Source organism: Triturus cristatus, chromosome 12, assembly GCF_964204655.1.
Source record: "Triturus cristatus chromosome 12, aTriCri1.1, whole genome shotgun sequence".
Lineage (NCBI taxonomy): Eukaryota > Metazoa > Chordata > Amphibia > Caudata > Salamandridae > Triturus > Triturus cristatus.
In genome coordinates this window covers 71,765,929-71,784,420 of record NC_140595.1, presented here as the reverse complement: position 1 = coordinate 71,784,420, position 18,492 = coordinate 71,765,929, and positions in this window count along the sequence as shown.

Genomic DNA, 18,492 nt, shown 5'->3' with positions numbered 1-18,492 from the left:
ATGCCACCCCAGTTTAGACCCAGCCATATGCAAATCAGTCTTGACCCTGTGCCTCATGGGAACAGTCCAGACCGAACTGCCAAGCCAGGTCCTCCCTGGACCAGAATCAAGCATCCTGGCACTGGTTTCTGGGTATTACCCTTCATCAGCCAGGCTAGCTTGAATCCAGTGGCACAATGAGCAAGGGACTTACGTCTGGGCATACCCAACCCACTTAGGGTGAAAAGTGCAACGCAAACAAATGATGGACGGAATGCTGAAATAAATCATACATTCACTACCAGTCAAGAGATCTGGGTTAAATCCATTGTTCTTTTGCTCACCCTGCCACCCCAGTTTGGACCCAGCCATATGCAAATCAGTCTTGACCCTGTGCCTCATGGGAACAGTCCAGCTCAAACTGCCAAGCCAGGTCCTCCCTGGACCGGAAACAAGCATCCTGGGACCAGTTTCTGGGTATTACCCTCCATCAGCCAAGCTAGCTTGAATCCAGTAGTGTAGTGAGCAAGGGACCCACGCCTGGGCATACCCATCCCACTTAGGGTGAAAAGTGCTACGCAAACAAATGATGGACAGAATGCCGAATAAATAAATTGTTGTTTTTGCACTTTTAATAATAAGGCATTGGACATTTCAAAGCAGATTTGCAAAAACATGTAAGTGTACGTAAAAGAAAGCTCCTGTTGTAATATTTCCTGTTCTCATAAATGCTACTGTGAATCACCCCTACGCTTGCTTTGCATCCTTTTCTCTATATCACCTTTTTGTTTTGTTTGGCATCCCTCCTCACTTTCCTACTTAGTTTTGTGGGTGATGCCTCTTTCATGTGGTAGGTTCTATGGCCGGTAACAGGAATCTTGCCTCAGGGCAGTGTAAAAGAATATATGAAGTGCCCTAAAGTTTATCTCAGTAGCCCATCGCCAGCAGTTCAAAATGTCTGGATTGCCAAATTCCTACGCCGACTATCTTTATTCCACCTCATGCATCTTTCATCAGCTTCTTAAAACTCTCTGCGATTTTTCTCATTCTTTCAGGTCTCCCCAAAGTTAGCGTGTGCACTGTCGATTGAAAGTCATTTTGTTTGCTTAAAGGGGACTTAAAGCCCACCCATTAATTAACATTGGTTGGCTTCAGCATCACTCTCCTTTCCATGTTTCTCATTGGTCAGTGCACACCAGATTAATTTCCTCTTCATGTGTTTGTCTCGTCCCTGGAGCATGGGCAGATTACTACTTCCTTTAGGCGCCCAGTGTTCCTCCACTGATTGTGTGCTTTCAGAGGTACTTTTTTTTATTTTAGTTGCAGTACCCCATTAGAGTGAATGTGTTGCAATCTGTCCCTCCTCTACCCCATTCTGTGTTGTGTTTGCAAACACCCCATTCCTCCTACTCCTCATGCATTCTGTTATTGCTTGTCCCTCCAACCTCTTCCGCATACCATTGTTGCTTACCCCATCCCTCCCATCACCTCCCCATTCTATTGTTGCTTGCCACTGTCCCTCGCACCATCAACCGCATTATATTGGTGTTGCTTGCCATTGACCCTTTAACCTCATCCCACATTCCGTTGTTCCATCTCTCATCCCTCCCACTGTCTCCCGCAGTCCAATGTTGCTTGCCACTGTCCCACCCACCACCTCCCGCATTCCATTAGTTTTACTTGCTCCTGTCGCTTCCGCTACCTCTACTTCATCATTACTTTCCCACTACACTTGCTCTCCTCCCACCTTCATTGCTTGCTCTGTCCCCTTTACCACCTCCACCTCATTGTTGACTGTCTGTTACCACTGCCCCCTCTTGGTGCTTCCCCATCCCGCCGACAACCTACCCCATTGTTGCCTGCCACTGAACATACCACCCCGTCCTTCAGCAAAACAAAGCGCTACATCATAGAGTTTTTTCCCCTTAGCATGCACACAGCAGCTGCACTGCTATTAAACATGGCTAAAAGACATCGAGACAGCGAGTAGCTCTCGTATAGACACTACCTATTGGCTTTGCCAGTTATTGTTTGCCTTTCTTTGCCCTTTTTCACTGTTGTCCTTTATTTCACTTTCTCCTTCTTTCTGCCTTTTCTGACTTTCTCCCTCTTTCTCATCAAAGTCTGATGATAACAAATAGGTCCTGGTCCCCAAAAATGAGTACCTGTGGGCTCCTGCAGCCACGGCCTCAAATTAAGCACTGCCTTTGGGAAGATATACCACAGCTGTAACTGGTATCTGGACGGATATTGGAAGCTCCTGGAGGTAAAACACAAGTGGAAGTTTATGTGCTGCTGGACATTCATATCACGTGGCAGATGGCACTTATCCATACTGAAGGCTTCCCTTGTGGAGCAGGTGTGCTCTTGTGGTTAAGGCATTGACTTTGGAAATAATTAACTGGGTTTTACCTCTGGTCCCCGCCTTAATTCCCTTGACTCACAGGATTCTCAGGAAATTGACTATGACTCATTTCCCTTAACTACACATTTTAAGCACCACACAGCTCTTTCGGTATAGAGTGATGTAAACATCGAAGAATGCAGAAAGCCAGTCATGTTACCTGGGGCAGGAGGCGTGCAGCTGGGTTCTAGGTCTAATATGTAAATGTATAGATCGAAAAAGCATTTAGTTGAGTGTAAACTCTGAAACAATCATTTTGTTCACCAGGGAATTTAGAGGCAAACATAATATGGGGCATTAGGGTGGGTCACTGGGGAAGCTCACACAATGTCCTTGATGCCAAATTGAAGAGCCTGCTGTACCAGCCATCCCTTTTAGTGCAGACAATAACAATGTCTAACTCTCCCTTCATTACTTAACACAAGGTGCTCCTCACCAAATACCCCACCCCTAAAAAAATCACAAAAACCTGAAATAAAAATGTATGACCATAAGTAACCAAAGCTGAACCTTCTTGTGTTGTAGTGATGGTGTCCAACCTTTGGGCTCTGTTGCATTTCAATTCCTAGCGATCCACCTTCTCCACTCAATATTTGTTCGGGTGCTGCCCCATTGGTGCCACACGCATTGTCTTTCACCTACTCCACCACAAGGGCTGAAAGACCTTCAAGAACCCATTCTTCCCTGATCCATGTTCCTTTGTCTCCACTTTGGGGTACTTTAGAGGTTGGCTGAACATGGGTATTACCATTATTCGGCCTCGTTCCTGCCCACCATACTTGTTATTCCCACGTTCTATTTAGAGTTGTGAGAAACACTGGGTTTACACAGGTGGAGTTTCTGTTGTCTCCACTGGCATAAAGCTTTGACCTGATTGGTCGGTTGCCACAGGGCTATCTGGTGGAAGTGATTGCTGGCTCACCTTATTTAGGGCAGGGTGACCCTCATATGTTTTCCCAACCTGGGACCATCACGCGAGGCCCGAAAGCCCTGGATAGGGAAAGTGGACAATGGCCTACGGTTACACAGAGAAAACTCTCTGTGTGTCAAGTCCATCATATTTGTGTTTACAGTAAACAAACTCCCGTTTTGGGAGTTTGTTTCTTGAAAACTTTGTGAAGTGGGCGCGACAAACAGCAACTACTAAGCAAAGTTCAGTGCCTTCGTCGGAGATCCCACACAGGTGCCCTGACTAAAAGCACTGGTATCACTGTCTACTCAGGAGATTGTTAACATTGGTTTGCCTTTTTTTTAATGTTTGTACAATTAATACAGGAATACCATTGATGCGGGCAATGACAGATTCCGGAGAAGCCTGGGTAGCAGGCTGCGCCTTCCGAAGGGTGTAGCCGGCCAATAGCTGCTATCTCCAAGTCTAAGGGTTTCAATTTTCTTGAAGACCTGGATGGAAGGGATGTATGATGGAACCCTACAGGCATATACCCCGCATGCCTTTACCACGCAGTCAGTACCCTGCGTGTTTAGCACGCAAGTCATTACAACGACTTGCTTTAGGGAACGCTAGACTTTGGAATAGTATAAATTACTATTCCCGCTCCAGTCTAGGCAACAGTAGGAAAGTTGTTGGACTTAAAACAGAGATGTAACACAGGCCCCCGCAGCCCCTGCGGTGCAGGGGGGTCCCCAACCTCCAGGGGGTCCCCTCAGCACCGCACTTCGGCCGGAGAGCTCCAGATTGAGTCCGGTGGCCCCTCCACGTATCCTGCAGGGGGGCCCCCTCAAGTTTCGTTACGCCACTTACTTATAAAGCCAACATCAGTCGAACAACGCACCCCCTACAGCAAGTCGTTGCAACGACTTGCGTGCTAAAGTAACGCATGGTAACGTCGCATGCGGAGAAGCAACCGTGTTGTAAAGGCAGGCCATTGTAAAGACTGCGTGGTAAATAATGTTTACTGGATGTAAGATGAAGAGAGCAGGCTTATTGAATTCTGAATTCGGTACGCGAGCACCAGTTGTACACCACTTGTTGCACATAAACTCACGTCCTTCCTCAGACACCAACCTGCCGCCATCAGGACTGAATTGAAAAACAGAATTCTGGGAAAAATGTCCAGGCATGTTGCTGCAGGCCATGATTAGAATGTGACTAAGGTGGATTACATGGTTGTGTCCTGGGAGCATTCCCATCTCTATGAGCAGCCCCTAGCATAAAATCCCCAAGAAAAATCCCATACTTGTCTCGCGAGCGCCAAGTTGCTTTAGTGTCAGAATCGAGAGCCTCGTGTTGGCTAACAGTCTGTTTCCACCTGAATGGTTGAGAACAGGTACACCCAGTGACTTGTCTTATCATGGTCACACACAATACGCAACATGGGGCAGGGTCCAACCCCAGACCAAACAAGGAGGGACACTCAGTAGAATAGCAATGGCCTGCAATTTTATGTAAGATGCCGTGTGTAGGCGCTCAGCAATAAATAGGTGGTAAAACATGCGGTAAATATATTATTTATTGCATATTTCCTCACCAACTATCACAACTCTTTTACTAATGGTAATCTTAATTAAATGACAATGAAATGCTATTATAATTCCTCAATGAATGAAAATCCACAAAGCAAATGTATTACAATCTGATTACCACTGATTTTTACCCCTGGTGTGTTAAAATACATGCTAAAGGGCCAGTGTGACCTTTTGGTAGCGTGTAAAGGTGCGCAAATAGTGTTTGGGCCAGGCTTACTGAGGTAAGCACAAATTCTGATGCCTTTCATTATAAATGTGCTATTTCAACCAGCTTTTTTGCCACTGGTAACAGTGTTCACAAAAAAAGGTAATAATTCAGGCAAATCAGGCACAGCATGTGCACCATATTTACAATTTCAGAGCCAATCAGTGCATTGGGTGTAAAAATACTGAGAGTCTCTTTCATAAAGGCATTCTAGGGTTAGAGCCAGATGTACTAAATGTTTTAGCGATCGCAAACCCTGCAAATCACTAAATTTAAGGGATGTGACTGGCAAAATACTTTTCCTTATTTACTAAACCTATTTAGTGATTCTGAAAACTTTTCTCAATTGCTACATAGGTACTGAAATAGTTCCAAATTGATATTTAGAAGGGGAGTGCCTTGGGCGTCTCTTCCAAGCAAGGATTCCTGCCCTGGCGTATCAATGATTTGCAAATGCTATTCCGATTGCAAACCATTGGCCAGTTACCAATGCCTATGGTGTATTGACAACTGATTTGCAAAGAGGAAGTGATTCTCTTTGAATCCATTTCTCTTGGGGTATCAAGGGGAGAAAGTCCAACTCTCATGAAGGTTTTTCAAAACTGAAAACATTTTTTTAAAGCTGCCTTTACTCTTTCAAGGAAATCGGGCTTCTTTCATTAAAAAAATGTTTTATTTTGTAAATGTAGACAGGCATGGTGGTCTGCTGAAGTGCTTAATTTGTAAAATATTAAGTGCCAGGGCTCTGACCAGGAGGCTACTGCAGCTTGCACCACCCATTGTCCCTGTCATCGTTGCCAAAACAACTACTAACCATCTCTATCGCATGTAGATGCGACAGTTCAGATTTTTCCAGGTCCCCAAAGCTAAAGGAACGGCTGGGGAGGCAGGAATTAGTATTTTTTTTAATGTATATTGTTTTCCTAAACAACTGTTATACTGCTCATCTCTAAATTACATGAGCAGCGCCACCTTGTGGCAGACTGCCCTTAGTGTGGTGTTGACAATTAGGTGCCAGTGCCGAGCACTGGAAACCAATAAAGTGCCGGTGCTCAGCACTGGAAAGCTCCAGCTCAAATTAAGGACTGGTCTGCTGTCCCTTGAAGGCCACCATCCCTGTCTTAGCGGAGTTACAATTCGCAATCTCCATAATTAATATTCATTTCTCAACTTTGTATTTTGTGAACCAACCAATTAGTACATAGAACAGTTCTCAAAATCAGATTCGACACGCAAAGTCGTAATTTGCCACCGCTTCTTGCAAATCCAACCTTACTACATCTGCCGCCAAGACTCTGCAGATCAGACTTTAAATGTACATTTTAACCTGGCGAGTGCAGGGTTAAATCCAGGGCTTGGCATTTCGCTTTTTAATGTAAAGAGCATTGTTTCCAGTACATTCAGTGCTCTGCTGTTACCATAGTGGTTGATTGCTTTCTATGGTGGGCGTCTAACGGGTTTGCCTTGCTGCTTCCATGACTAAAGCACCTGGCATCTTTCCTGGCATTTCTGCTGGGGGCGGCTGGACCTGAACCAGCTCATGTGTGCAGCATGGTCTTGATTACTTCCTGATTGATGTTTTACACAACTATGCAGGATGTATGCAACTTATACAGCCATAGCAGCTCAGATGTGTGCTTAATATCCACTGGGCTTCTGAAAAGGAAGGCAAAAAACAGACTTTACAGGCGCATACAACGATCCGCTTCTTTGTTAATGCTCTGATATGTATAGCAGCGATGGTATAGGCGGTGCTGAACACAAGCACAGCTCTAAGGGGTCTGCTAGAAATTAAGGACATATGTTGTGCAAGGAAAGGGCTAGAAAACTCCTCCTGTCACTGCTTGGCTTACAACAAGACGAATGAAGCAGACATCACAAAAGAGGCTGAAGGACTGGCAGCCGAAGGGCTTGCGCTTAGTAGAGTCCCTTGCGTACACGGCTACTTCACACCGCACAGACGAAGACAGGACCACCATTTGTCAAGAAAAGTGCCCAAAGGGTTTTTTAGTGCACAACACAATGGGGCTTTTTATGCACTCTTGCATGCCTCTCTGAATCGGCCTTGAAATATCCAACTCCCCATTGGTAAAAGTGCGACGAGGGCCCCGTCCTGTCTATTTGTACTTATGTTTTATGAAACTTCCATGAATATTTGAATTGTATTTCCATTTTAGATGTTCTGAGGTCAACTCACCCAGTTATGTAGGAAAACATAAATGTGTATTGCAGGAGGATTCTTTTTTAATGTTTTCTTACACGTCTTTGTGAATAGGACCCTTTGGATCGGTGCGGCATCCGAAACATGTAGATCTTACTTTAATGCAAAACACATGAATGCACAAAATCGATGTACAGGCCATTCCTGGCAACAAATCTTAACACTGTGTCATGTGGAAGAATTCACACGCTGACACCGGACTCAAGGGAGAGCTACCGCTGATCGAGCCAGATCACAACAACCCTACCCTCCAACAAATTCAGCCACCACATGAGAGCAATCCTGGAGCAGAGCTAGAAGATTTACTATGCCTGTAGAGCATCAGTCACCGTGACCCAACCCTAAAGCCACTCCAAAGTCACATTACAACTGTTTTAAGTCACAGAAGGTGTCAGATGTTAGGTTATCATTGGTTGCCCACTGTTTACCCCTTGCACCACATCAAACGCTAACATAAGGGGATGAGTGGATTGAGGACCGCTGCTCTGCGTACAGCGATGATGTTTCTTGTGGAATAAAGAGGGCACCTGTGGATCATTGTCACATACAAGCGTGATGCTCCACCTCCTCCCCTTCCCATTGGCGATGAGCCCACTCCTCCCTGGTCTTCAAGGTGCCCCTGTCATTGGGAGATGAACATGGATACTGAATAGGACGGGGTCTAAATGTGAAGGAAGAAATCTTTCTCCGCATACTAACAACACCATGGAGGCTATTTCTGCCTCTTAAAGCGGATGAAGATCTGGCCTGGACCAATCTGGTTTTGTGACCTAAATGCAGTAGAAGGCAATGACTTCACCTTCTACTGTGAAGGAAGCACCAGAGATGTGGGTTTTCACATAATGAGAATTATTACAGGTTGCGGATGAAAGAGACATGACCCGTGGCAGGGAGAGTTGGCGGTAAGGAACTACGAGGCGCGCCATGTGCGGCTTGGAAGCAAGGGGTCAAGGATGCATGGTAAGTGTTGATGGATCGCTCTCTTTTACTGCAGCTTTAGCCAAAGTTCCTTCTTTCATAGGCAACCTAGACTATGCCTGGTCACACACCAGACAAAAACACCCAATCAAAGCATTGCCAAGCTATGGACGTCCATGGTGGACCATGAAAAAAGCTGCATATAACCATGGTCTGTCAAGCAACACAGAAACACAGCATGCTGTATTCTGGGTCATGTTCCGATGATTTCATCTTTATGCTACCCCTCTTCCTGCACTGACCGTCTCTTATTCTTTTTCCACTTCTGCCTCCTACCTTTTTAAGAATTTGTGGGATCGACCTTAGTGCTGTGGAAGTTCAAAGCACACTCGTTGCACAGCTGGTGTCAAAAGCAGATTTTCCGGGGCTGTCCACTATACTTCAATGAAAGACGTTTTCCCCTAACAAGTGGCAAAATACATATTCTATAATAACATCTTGATGGCTGCCTTTCTCCTGTAGATCTATATTCCTTCAGCAGCATGACAGATTCAAATTGCAATTGCTTGTTGAAAATCTAAGTCTAAAAACATGTGCTTTGGCTTGACTTGGAGTTTTTTTTATTTTTTATTTTACAAAGTTTTATACAGCGCTAACTTGACCCGAATCGCGTATCAGAGGGCTTTACATAGCACCAGTTGCATTACATGAGGACACATTCATTTTTGTTAGGCACGGGGAGATTAAGTGATTCGCCCAGAATCACAGGCTGTTCAGCGTCATTGCCGAGACTCGAAGCCGGTTCCCCAGATTTGGGGTCGACCACCCTAGCCGTTAGGCCAACTCCTCTCCCCAAGTTAGGTATAGAAAATCCATACAAACGTATGTTTCGATACTTTGTTCTTTGATATCCTGGTCACGATATTGTGAATATTGAATATTGTGTCCTCAATATTCCTGACCTGCACCAAATAGGTGGTTAATATCCAACCTTTAAACAACAGAAGAACATATGCAGAAACTTGTGTTTTCTGCAGGATCATCTGAGCTGCTGCTATGGACGCTCCCTAACCGTGATACACAGCTGTACCGTTGTGAAGAGCTGAAACAACAGAAAATAGAAAAGCACACCATCACAGATTTTCAGGCACTGTCATACATGAGGATATATTTAATATTCCACTTCACCTCGCGAGTTGCTGGAGTGAGATATACAAATTTCATTTTCTTCCATTAATACAAAGAATAAATTAACAGTCATGGTTTAACCTTGTTATCTCTCCAGTGATGAGCTGAGAGAGAGCTGAAAGGGGGATCTGACCTTTGTATTTTCCTTGATAACTGTGCATGCGCATACAATTTATTTTTATTTTTTTAGTTTTATATAGCGCAAACTTGACCCAAAGGTACCAGAGCGCTTTACATGAGCACCAGTGGTGTTACAGCCAGACACATTCATTTTTGTTTAGGCACGGGGAGATTAAGTGGTTTGCCCTGAATCTCAAGATGTTGTGCGTCCCTGCCAAGACTCGAACCCGTTTCCCCATCTTCGAGGTCGACCGCTCTAGCCGTTAGGCCACATCCTCTTTTGTCTTATATATCACACATATGTAATGAGCACTTACTGCAATTTGTGCTATTGAAGTCAGATGGAAATCTTTAAAATGTTGTACACAAAGGGGGTCATAATGATGGTGGGCGGATCGCCACCACCCGGCCGGCGGTGGCGATCCGCCAGCCATCACAACCACATTTACCCCCCACCACATTAGCATGGCGGGGGGTACTGCGGCGGACAGAAAGTCCGTCTGCCGCTTTTCCGACAGTTGGCAATCGTCACGATTGCAGACCGGGCGGAACTCGGGTACAATATGGTGGCGGTGCCTGGAAGGCACTGCTATCCATATTATTATTATGTCTTATTTACAAGGCCTTTCCATGGCGGCGATACTGCCATGGAAATGCCGGCGGAAATTGCTTTGGGGCCCATTGCGGGCCCCAGGGTGCTGGTGGTCGGTCCCAGCATCCTAATGGGGCCCAAAGTTTTTAAAAACACAACGATATTGATGCATTATAGAGTAAAAAGATCAACAGATGTGAACATACATACTACATAAGGGTTGTATGATCGGAACAAAACACAATCTGATGAGAGAGTAAATGAGATTAGAAAGTGCATTCAAAAGCTAAAAGTGAAAAGGATGCCTGCAACCAGGCTCAAAGGTAAGGGCTGATTTTTCTGTATGAAATAAACACTAAACTAAAATGGGAGGAAAAAGGCAGATAAGTGGCTGCCAGTGCTATTGATTTAGTTGAGCAGCATAGTTTATTTGTTAGCCCATGATTTTATAGTAATGCTAATTAGTCTTTTCACAATAGCACTTTAAATTCTCCATTTTATGAATGAAAACTAGCTTTTACAATTGTGGTTAGGGTACAATGAAAGTCTGCAGATATTGAATTACGACTGGGTAAGTTTGGACCCGATTTATGAGTAGACTTGACTTCATCCTGGAAACTCTGGTATAAACCAGTCGTAGGTCACCCATATAATTTACAATTAAGTAATTCCTAAATCAGCAGTAAATCTAATTTAAGTCAGGAGTAAGTAACACATAAATCAAGACTAAGGGGCCAATTATGATGTCGGTCATAAAGCCTCCGACCTTATGTCAGAGGCTATACGACCGAGATCGTCGGTGTCAAGCCGGTCGTAATTGAAAAGGGCCAGTCATTCCAGCTGGCTTCCGATGGGCTCAAGGAGCCCATAGGCCAGTCGGAACCGTCCCGTAATCCATATGGACGATGGTTTACCCCGTCTGGATTATGATGCACGGTTTCCAGCAGGGTTTCCATGCTGGCCTTTCTGACATGCAAACCCTGTCAGAAAGCATGTATGGGGGCCCTACTAAGGCCCCCTTTCCCTTGCGGCCTCCGGTTGGGGGCCGAGGGGACACCTATGGTGCTCTCCTGTTAATCCCTGCACCTTGTGGCAGGTACCTTGAGGTTACGGCCATAACAGAAGCTCCCATAGAGAAATGGGAGAATGCGATCGCACCATATGCGGTCTCATCATCTTAAGGAGGCCGGGACCGCCTACTGGAGGTCGGTTTGTCCCATTTCTGCCACGGTGCCGGTCTGAGGAAACTCCGACCGACATTGTGGAAGGCCCTTAAGTCTCATGTAAGTCAGGAGAATATTACAGTAAGTTCTAGAGTGAGTCACAGTTAAGTCAGACCTATGCCACATTTGTTAATTTAGATTTTTTATTTATCTGAGTTGAGACTATTGCAGCTTATTTTTTATACTTCTTAATAACTTTTAATTGTTTTTATATGCAAATGTATGTAATTGATTTTATGTATTTTATTCATATAGGACTGTGGTGCTGCCCTTTACGGTTTTTCATGAACCGAAATAAAGGAAGATGATGATCAAGTGTAAATTCTTTGCGATCCAGGACTTTGATGTTTTTGTGTTTGGATCTCTATTGAGATTGAAAATGTTAGTTCATGATCGGTTCCAAATAACGTGCAGTTCCTCTTCCGAGTGGGATTGCCAAACCCACAATGTAAATGGAACGCAGGTGGCGCATTACCACAGCTTGTATTTTTATTTTTTAAATGCAACCTGATGGTTTCTATATAGCCGTGTCTAGCCTTAAGGTCTACAGAATGCCGAACAGCAGTGCAAACAGCGACGAAGTATAACTTCCCAATGAAGCATAATAACGTGTATGAAGGATAACATCCTAATCAACGAGCCAAAAGTGAATTTAAGGCAAGATAAGTAAACAGGAATAGATTAGGGCATTGTGAAGGGTTATTGAATGGATTACGGTTGCAGAACAATATTTGATTTGGAACCACAGTACTCTTACATACTTGCCAAATGGAAAATCTTGATGTAAATTTGGTAAAAGTTTCCTTTATGTGTTCTGTGGGTTTTGTTATCGTAAATTGGGTATGTTTATTCTTGGGACCTAGTGGTTATACGTGGTGTCTGAATCCTTTTCAGAATTTCATCTCCATTTATTGAACCGTAATTGTCTAGGGGAGAGTAATGTGTAAAGAACTACCGCTCTGCTTCAGAGGGTGTACAATTGGTAATGTGGCCTATTTTCCACCTGGCTGTGCCATTACCACTGAACCTAAACTGGTATCACATTGCTGGGCAGGAGAACAGCAGTCTGCTGCATACCCATTTTATCCTTTGATGTTCTACTCCTAGGCTACTAGGTTCTATGCCCTATAATATAGACTGTTTTGAGGTATTCTAAGGTGACTTTTTTAAAATTTGTCAAGACTTTTTTAACTTTACACTGCAGCTTTGACAGAGCTTTAAAAACCTTCAGGTAAAAAAGAACATTCTGTAAAGTAGTTTTTGTAGAAGAAAACAATAATCCAAACGTAGTTAGCTACTATTTCTGGGAGAGTATTTCAGCAAAAAAAGGTTTTGTGGAGAAATATGTTCCAAAATAAGTTTGTTGGGGAAAATGTATATATGTATATATATATATATATATATATATATATATATATCAAACACCAACTTTTGCTGTTACAAAAGAAATCCAGGACACACAGGAGTCTTTGTAGAAAGGATTTAATGGGCAAGGTTGCGCCTCACCAACGCGTTTCGCTTAACAGCTTTTTCACGGTATGGCGGACATCTTACTTTCCCGTATTTACATCATGCCTCAAACAATAACATTGAGGAAGGACTAAAAGGTTCTATGGTTTCTCTCTTGCAAATATAGGTGCCATTTTGGCATGTTGTGTTATACTCTAATTTGCAATTACAAATTCAAGGGAAACCATCCAACAAAAGGCACAAGTCCTGAATACTCGGTCACACTTAATTACTGTAATACCATATCTAGACATTGTGCGTTGGGACATCATTGCGTCCATAATTGTGTATGCAGTAATATCGGCGCACAAACAAACCCTCCGATTGTATTGAGCAATAAAGCATTGTTGACTCTCTATATTATTGTCAATGCGCCTATAACCAGCTCAACATTTTTGACTGTACAATTGATGGTCATCACAGGACTATATAGACCCCAGTGGGTTACAATTCAGACAATCTAATTGGAATGTAAGACAAAAATACGATCCGACTTTGCATGCTGTTTCAATAAAGCATTAGTAACATCAACTGCACGAGAAGAATAGACCATTAATTAGTCATTAACTACAAGGCTGGTTCTCAGATCTTTGAAAAATTATAAACCCAAGTGGGTTATGAATCTGCCCTCCGCATATTACTGGTATATGGCTGCCAATCTAGCCCAAGTGGGCCAAGATTACATTATAATCAATATCCATGAATAAAGTTTAACTAACAAGCACTTATTGTTTCTGGTCTATCAGATTGACATAATGACAATTATCCTGGTCATTTATCAAGAATCAGCCCATAACCATGGTCCTTACATCTTGGGAAGTAAAGAAATCCACCTCAACATCAATTAATTAAACTGCAATAGCTAAATCCCACATACTAAAATAGTACTGAATACATCAAGAAACTTGTACAGAGATTTGAGCACTACTAGCAAAATCTCTTCTTTTTTTACAGAAAACATGTCAACTCGTAATTTTTACAAATGTACAGCCATCTCTTCGCTCGAATTGAGTCCTTCAGGCATCACGGTGTCGAAGTCAATTATGTACCTTGATTCCAGGCATCTTAACTGGCGCTCTCAGTCACCTCCTCTTTCGTGTCGTGCAATTGCATCTACAACAACATAGGATAAAAGTTTTTCATTTTGCTCATGTATGTTGAAGAAGTGACGGGCTACAGGGTATTGAATATCATGTTTTTTAATAGCGCGTAGATGCTCTAGGAGTCTTTTCTTAGCTTGGTGTACTGTGCTGCCTATGTACAACTTTCCACATGGGCAGATCAAACAATATACACAATATTCCGTTTTACAATTAAAATTTCCTTTGATTATGAAATCCCTTTTGGTACCTGGTAACTTGAGTATCTTACAGTCTGTACTATGAGCACAAGCCTTACAACGTTTACATGTTGTGAAACCAATGGGACTTGTGCGCTGGCCAGCTTCTGTAGCAACTACCATATTCTTACATAGATCATCTTTCAAAGATTTACTCCTACGAAAAAAGTTATCTGTGGAGTGTCATTCAGATACTCATTTAGAGTCAGATCACTCTTCAAAATGTGTCAGTTTTTATCAAATAGTTGTCTGATTTGAAATGCATTTTTCGAAAAGGTAGTTATAAACCTTACCGAATCCTTAGATTCAGATAACGTAGGTTTCGAATGTAAAAGATTTGATCTATTCAATGAATCAGCCTTTGCAATTGCTTGTTTAATGATCTTATCACTGTAACCACGTTGTTTGAATCTAGTGCTCATAGTTCTTTTCTCTTTATCATACTCCTCTATAGTGCTGCAATTGCGCTTGGCCCTGATTAACTCCCCATAAGGAATACTTTGAATTAGGCTAGACGGATGGGCACTCTGAGCATTTAAAAGACTGTTCCCAGCCGTCTGCTTTCTATGCAACTTGGTAACCAGTGTATTGTTGGAAACTGATACCTCCACATCCAAAAACACAATCATGGAATCGCTTATTTGGGAAGTGAATTGTAAATTCTTGTCATTGTTGTTAAGGGAGTCAATAAAAGTTACAGCTGACTCCTCATCACCTCTCCAAATTAAAAATATATCATCTATGAATCTTGCCCATATGACAATCCTGTCCTCCTGAGCTTCCCAATCTTGGGACACCTGCTCCTCCCACCAGCCCATGTAAAGATTGGCATAGCTGGGGGCGAAGCAGGTGCCCATTGCAGTACCTTGGATCTGTTTATAAATATTGTTATTGAACAGGAAGTAATTATTATTTAGGCAATACCTCGTCATTTCCAATAGCATTTCAGTGTGGGCTAGTAATGAGATTGGTCTAGCTCTCAAAAAGTGCCTGATGGCCTGGATCCCCAGGTCATGTGGTATACTTGTGTAAAGACTGGTAACATCTAAGCAGAGACGTTTTAATGCATGGGCAAAGTGGGCTCTGGCCCAGGGCCCCAGCCTTTCAGGGGGCCCCCTGACAGAGTCAGCTCCATTCTCCAGAGTTTTGCCCCAATGACCTTGAATATTTCTTAAACAGATTGTTTTAAATACTGCTTTCCTTTAATTTATTTTTTTATGTACCTTATTTGTGAGTCTAGTATAGCCATTTTGCAGAGAAATGTTGTGTTTATGTTTCATGCAATATACATAAAAAAGTTTCTTTTAGATCAAAACAAGGCCTTACATATAAGAAATGGGAGGGCTTTACAAAGATTATTTGCAGTAATATTGCTGAGCTGCTGCTGTGTTGCAATATTGAAAACACACATAACTATCCCTGAATAGTGGATGTAAACACATTTAGGGCCTTATTTATGAGAAGTGATGCATGGCTGTGTGAAAACAGGGATGCGTCACTTCTTAGTGCACCCTCCTTGCTACATGATGGATGCGTCATATTTACTGTATGACGCATCATGTCGCATCATGTTACAGATATGTCAGTATTTCTGACGTATCTGTAGGCGCAAAAGTGATGCATTGCTGGGGTGTGTCTGAAAATAGACGCAACTCCAGCAATGTGTCTTTTTACATGGGGCTTCCCTGCGTCAGTCTTACGCCTGCTGAGAGGCAGGTGTAAGATATTGAGGTAATGGCGTCCTAGAAGTGGCGCACTGAGTTCTCATAGATTTCAATGCACCACTTCTACAAGGCTTTTTGCGGGGCAACACCCACCCTGCATACATTATGCCTGGTGCAGGTATAAGGGTGACCCCCTGTGCCCCCACAGCCGGTCGCTCCTCACCCCTGCTGCCTGCCGCTCCTGGACGCCTCCTGCTGCCGCCGCTGCCTACCGCCTCCTGCCTGCTGCCTGCCTCCTGACGCCTAATGCTCGCTGCCTGCTGCCCACCTCCTGACGCCTTACGCTCGCTGCCTGCTGCCTACCTCCTGACGCCTTACGCTCGCAGCCTGCTGCCTACCTCCTGACGCCTAACGCTCGCTGCCCTCACCTTCCGCTTCTCCTCCGCTGCCCTCGCTCCTGGTAGGTGCCGCCGCCGCCACCACCTCCTTTTCGCGCCATTTTCGCACCTCCTTCCCGCCGACGCTGACCCCAGGCCCGCCTCCCCCTGCAGCCCATTGGTCCCCCCGCCTCCCGGCTGACCCTCCCTCCCAGCTCCTTACTTATGACGCCCCCTCAGCGACCGCGCAGCGGACGCGCGCAGCGGGCGCGCCTAATGTGCGCCGAAGGTGCGCCAAAGGTAAGCCCGTCTGCGCCCGTCCGCGCCTGGCCCGCGCCCAGCGTCAGACCCCCTGGCCCCCGCGTCCGCCACACCCCCCGCAGAACCTACACTGCCGCAACACTCATCACACTCAACGCCGGCCGAACCCCCGGATGCTATCGAGCATCACCGCGACGCACCCATGGACCCTTCGTCTGCCGAGCCTGCAACTTCTCCTGCCTACGAACCCGCACCGCGCCCTTCAAGACGGACATCAGTGACCACCTCAAGTGCATCCTGATCAACACCCGCTCCGTCCACCGACAAGCCGTGGAACTCTGGAACCTCATTGACACCGCTGCTCCTGACGTCGCCTTCCTAACGGAAACCTGGATGAACGCCTCCTCAGCCCCCGACATCGCCATAGCCATCCCGGACGGCTACAAGATCATCAGGAGGGATCGCGTCAACCAGACCGGAGGAGGGATCGCCATCGTACACAAAGACACCATTCGCATCTCGACTGACTCCATCGACGCATTCAACGCCGCCGAGTACCTGCACTTCCAGATCCACACCGACCCAAAGACCACCCTCAGAGGCACCCTCATCTACAGACCCCCGGGACCGCGCACACAGTTCTGCGATGACATCACGGACTTCATCAGCCCACACGCCCTCCCCTCCACCGACTACATCCTCCTCGGGGACCTCAACTTCCACCTGGAGAACAACAACGACCGCAACACCACCGCCCTGCTGGACAACCTCGCTAACCTCAGACTGAAGCAACTGTTCAACACCCCCACGCACTACGCCGGCCACACGCTCGACCCGATCTTCTCGTCCAGCACACACATCTCCTTCAGCCACTCCACCGGACTTCACTGGACCGACCACAGCTGTGTCCACTTCAGCTTCAGGAAGAACACGACCCACCACCACCCGAAGCAGGTCCCCCACAGAAACTGGAGCAAGATCACGGCCGACCAGCTTACTTCCTCCCTCAGCCAGAACCCACCTGTCAGCACAAAGGACCCCAACACAGCAGCCTGCAACTTCCTGCAGTGGCAGACCACCTGTGCCGACGACCTCGCCCCACTGAAGAACCCACCCACCAAGCCCAGAAGCAAGAAGGCCCCCTGGTTCACCGACGACCTCAAGGTCTCCAAGAATGCCTGCCGCACACTCGAGAAGGCCTGGCTCCTCGACAAGACCGCCGACAACATGACCGCCCTCAAAATCGCAACTCGCAGACATCACCAGCTCATCCTCATCACCAAGAAGAAATCCCTGAAGGAACGACTGGACAACAACGCCCATGACAGCAAGGAGCTCTTCAGCATCGTCAAGGAGTTCTCCACCCCAGCACCGGAAGGAACGACATCGCCCCTTCACAGGACCTCTGCGACTCCCTCGCCTCGTACTTCCACCGCAAGATTGCCGATAACCACGAGAGTTTCGGGACTCTGCCCCCGCACCCATCGGTAGAACCTCCGCACACCACCGTCACTCTCCAGACTTGGACCAAGGTGACTCCCGAGGACACTGCCCGCATGATGAACCCAATCCACTCCGGCTCTCCAACGGACCCGTGCCCCCACCAGGTCTTCAACAAAGCAGCCTCCACCATCGCACCCCACCTCAGAGACATCATCAACATCTCCTTCGACACAGCCACCTTCCCGGAGAGCTGGAAGCACGCCGAGCTCAGCGCACTGCTGAAGAAACCAACAGCGGACGCAACCGACCTCAAGAATTTCCGCCCCCATCTCGCTCCTTCCTTTCCCTGCCAAAGTCGCCGAGAAGATCGTCAACAAGCAACTGTCCACCTTCCTCGAGACGAACGGATCCCTTGACCCATCGCAATCCGGCTTCAGAGCCAACCACAGCACTGAGACCGCCCTCATCGCAGCCACCGACGACATCCGGGCTCTACTCGACAACGGGGAAACTACGGCCCTCATCCTCCTGGACCTCTCCGCAGCATTTGACACTGTCTGCC